The following is a 4,761-nucleotide window of genomic DNA, read 5'->3' as shown; positions in this document are numbered from 1 at the left end:
ATCGCTTCTCGGCCTTTTGGCTAAGATCAAGTGTAGTATCTGTTCTTATCAGTTTAAATACCTTTTAGCTAATTGGTTACTCCTAGCTGCGTTGCTTATGATCCCACAAAGAATATGATGGTGGAAAAAAAGCAAAAATAGTAAAATTTTTAGGGGCACCTGGGTGGCTCAGTGGGTTAACCCTCTGCCTTCTGCTCAGGTCACGATCTCAGGGTCCTGGGATCCAGCCCCACATTAGGCTCTCTGCTCAGCAGGGAGCCTGCTTCCCCCACCTCTCTCTCTGCCTGCCTCTCTGCCTACTTGTGATCTCTTTCTTTGTCAAATAAATAAATAAAATCTTAAAAAAAAAAAAAAAGTAAAATTTTTAAATTGTTGAGATTCAGAGAATTCCATTATTCTGCATGGAACATATTGTAATCAACTTCTATAAAACAGAACCTCAGCCACGCCTTTTTCACACAGAGATCGAGTCCTTTCAGAGACCATGTATAGATTTATATACATTTAACATAAGCTACAGTTAAGTACATCCATATTTAACCAGATGAAAATTGGTAAAAAATGATCAAGAACTGCCTTAAAATGTGCTTTTTTTTTTTTTTTTTTTTTTTTAAATAAAGAGCTGTTCAAAAGAGAGAGAAAGAGAGACCCATAAAAATAGTTAACAGTTGGGTTCCCAACCCCGAGGTATTTCTTTTACTTTAAGGATGTAACCGTCTGGTCATATTTAGCACCAGCTAGCAGCATTGCTTCCCCCCCACCCTTCACCTGCTATGTTTTGCAGTTATTGGGTAATTCAACAGCCACCTGGTATCCATAGCAGAAATAGATAAAATGTTAAGAAAGAAAAAAACACACTTTCACCAGGGAGAGTTTAGAACTGGGGGCTGATTTTAACAGTTTTTTCTCCTGCATTCATTATCACCATGATTATCAAAAGTAAGCTCTCTCAAAGCATTTAATAGAGTTCCTGCTGAATATATCATTTAAATAAACTTGACCCCTTTATCGTCAAGGCAAAATCTCGGAGTAGCTGATACAAGCAACAATTGAAAAATGCCACCAAAACTCATTCTTATCTTGAATGGACAAAGTATATCAAATGAAAGCATGCCAAACTTATATAAAGACCACACGTAGAAAGGTTGTGGATAGAGAATGCCCTCAATCCTTTCACTCCTCAAAACAGCACCTTACCTCTCTGAAACCCAAACCACAACCAAGCTGACCTTGTCCAATAGCGCCATCTAGTGGTTGCTATAAAAGTTGGCCCCTCCAATCATTTCTTCCTCAGCTCACAGTGATCATGTAATAAACTCCACTCTTTCATTACATGTAACGCTGTTCACTTTACTTCGAGTAATTTTCATTTGGGGGAGCAAGAACTTTTTTTATAATTTTCAAAATAGTTATTGGATTGTGTTTTATTTTCCACCAAAGTAAGACACTAATAAGCATTAAAAAGTTGTAACATAGATCTACAAATGAAAATCAGACATAAACCCACCATGCAAAATAGCCACTAATGGGTTTCCCCATTAAGATGGCAGATTTAATACAGCACATAATTTCCCTTCTTTATCCAACCCCATTCAATTACAATAAAGGAATTTTTGTTAAAGACATAAATCAACCAGGATGGGAGTTACTGGAGAAACACAGTTTAGAAGATGAAAACAGATCATGAAGATAAATTGGCTTCCAGACCCAAGGCAGGAGAATCTGAAGTCAACAGTGGAGAAAGCTAATCAGCACCCTAATTTACACTGTAAATTCCAACTACTTCTAGAACTATGAGTGAGCAGTGGAGACAGAGAAATTAAAATAAGGAAAAAATGTATTATAGTTGTTTAAGTTGCAGTTAGACCCTTTTCCCCACAGCATGCTCCTAGATGACTGGCTTTTCCCAATACCAGCAACATCTTAGAGTTTCATCTTGAATGAGTCAAACCGGATTTCAGATAACTGAGGAACCATGTACCACATATAAAGGGTAATTAAGGTACCAAATGCATTTAAAATGTTTTGTTCTAAGTGCTAAAACCTTCAGCCCTTGGTCCTACTTTTCCACAACCCTGGGAGCCAGACCTCCATTTCCCCAGCAGGAATCAAGCTGGGAAAACTCCAGGTAACCTCAGAGAACAAGGTAACAAGGACATAAGCATCAAATCACCCTACAGTGAGGCTCAAAGGTCCACACAGTCGATAAGAGCTTTAGGCTCACTTTTAATTTCCAGCAGACAACCAAAGATCAATCAACGTTTGAAGAAATCGGTTAACAAGAAAGATAAAGACAAAAACTGGGAAAAAATAACTTTAAAAAAGGCTTAGAGAAAAAAAGCTTAAAAACAATCTATAATTACTATCCCCAGAGCATTAAGAGGAGATATTACATCCATGAAGTATGGTGCTAATAAGAAAGCTCTTAGAAATTAAAAAAGTAACAACAGAAGTATTTTTTAAATCAATAGGATGTATGGAAGATACACTTGAGAAAATCATGAAGAAAGTACAGAGACAGAAAGATGAATGATAAAAGAAAAGAAAAAAGTTAAAAAATTGAGTGACATATAAGTAAAGTAGCATCCGAATATTAAGATAATTTGCATAAGTGCTCCAGAGAGAAAAAAGAGGGAAGGATATCATAAATTAAATCATTCAAGAAAATTCCCCAGGAAAAATAGACCTAAGTTTCTAGCTTGAAAGGAGTTATAAAGTGCTCAACACAACAGATCAAAATAGACCTACACCTAAGGCCCATCACTGTAAAATTTCAAAACACTGAGGACACAGAAAGGATCTAAATGCCTCCTGGAATTAAAAAATAAAATAAAATAAACAAAAAAAGAAACAGGTCACAAGACACCTGTGTGGCTCAGCTGGTTGATCATCTGACTCCTGGTCTGAGCTCAGGTCATAGTCTCAAGGTTATGAGATCAAGCCCCGCCTGGGACTATACACTCAGTGGGGCGTTTGCTTGAGATTCTCTCCCTCTTCCTCTTCCCTTCTCCCACCCACATGCACTCACTCTCTCTCAAATAAATAAAAAGTTTTTTAATTTAAAAAAAAGGGTTACATACCAAAAAAAAAAAAAAAAAAAAGGCATCAGAACAGCTTCTGACTTACCAGAAACACTGGAATATAAAAGAAAATGGAACAATATCTTCAAAATTCTGAAGGACAAAGACTTGTAACATAGGACTCTATGCTTGTTGGGTGGAACATTTAATAAAGAAGTATAGAGATACATATCTCAAATTTATCTATCATCTATCCCTTCTCTGGAAATCACTGGTAGTTGTGTTCTACCAAAATGAGGAAGTAAACTAAGAAAAGAGAAACTAAGAAAGATAAATACATAAAACATAAAAAATAATGTTCCAACCTAAAAGAATGATGAAGACACTCTCCAAGGTTATGAGGAAGCAAGAACCCCAGGAAAACCATTGAGCCACAAGGATAGAGGCAAACTGGTTTATATCAAAACATATTAGAAAGTATGTGACTAAGAATAGCATAAGTGTGGCTCCTGGGTGGCTCAGTTGACTAAGTATCTGCCTGTGGCTCAGGTCATGATCTCAGGGTCCTGGGATGGAGCCCCATGTCTGGTTCTCTGCTCATCAGGGAGTCTGCTTCTCCCTCTTCCTCTGCCTGCCGCTCTCCCCAACTTGTGCTCTCCCAATCTTTCCGACAAATAAATAAAAATAAAATCTTCAGAAAAGAAAGAAAGAAAGAAAAAGAAAAGAACAGCATAAGGTCCCATGTCAGTAGGCATCTGTCCCTCCAGAGGGAACAGGCAGACATAATTAAGATCAACCAAACCAACATTTTAGTAATGTTATCTACAATAATGATGGCATACATTTGGGATTCAAAGATGAAACTCCAAGAAATATTTCTAACAAGATTTACCAAAAGCCTGACATCACTTTTTCACTAAATATCTTGAGAAGAACCTTTTGGTCCTTAGAGACAATAATACTAATTAAATATGAACCCATGTCATTCATGTGTGTGTGTTAAGGCATGCACACATATAAATGGTGGCAAATGTATACAATTTCTCTAGAAAGATACATGAGAAATCTATAATATTTGTTGTTTCTGGGGAAGGTAACTTAGTGGAGATAGAAAGGTATATGGGAGACATACCTTTCACTATTTACTTTTTTGTCCTTTTTGATTTCTATGACACAGGCATACACTGAGTAAAACAAAATGTTTCCTCTCCAAAATGAGAAGAAGAAGAGCATTTAGGTGCATTATCTGCTACTCTCATGTCCCATCAAGCTCTTACAGTTTCATTTACTCACACATACACATTTATTTTTAATGATTTCCCTCTTTCCACTTGCAATTCCTTCCCCCCACCAACAATCCTAGAGGGGGAAAAAAATCTCTCTTTTTATTTCATTTGTGAAGCAAAAAAAATTATCCTCATTATGGATGATCAGTCTAAGAGTACTGCTAATGATATTTCCATATCAAGGAAGAGTAAATCGGTAAGTTCTAAAGGGAAATTAACCATAATAGTCATTGCCATCAGTTTCTGAAAACTTTGCCTCAAAGGCTCAGATCATTCAGATTTTTTAAATAATTTTCATGTATCTCCTCTTTTCCTCTAATTAAGACTACTTTACTTTAAGCACCAGCTTTAAAGATTAAGCAACTATTTCTTATTCAATTTGTTTTCAGATGTGTTTAATTACTGTCCTGCTGCCTGGCTTCCCCGTTTACAACAGGCAGGCTCCTGATTCCAGC

The 4,761-nt window shown here is 36.6% G+C and overlaps 1 pseudogene; it reads left to right on the top strand.

Moving 5' to 3' along the window:
• On the top strand, nucleotides 1-233 carry LOC132000575 (U2 spliceosomal RNA; annotated as a pseudogene).
• The last annotated feature ends 4,528 nt before the right edge of the window (nucleotides 234-4,761 follow it).

The sequence above is a fragment of the Mustela nigripes genome, chromosome 13, assembly GCF_022355385.1.
Source record: "Mustela nigripes isolate SB6536 chromosome 13, MUSNIG.SB6536, whole genome shotgun sequence".
Taxonomy (NCBI): Eukaryota; Metazoa; Chordata; class Mammalia; order Carnivora; family Mustelidae; genus Mustela; species Mustela nigripes.
Note: the sequence above shows the minus strand (reverse complement) of the source record. Positions and strands in the feature narration are given on the sequence as shown.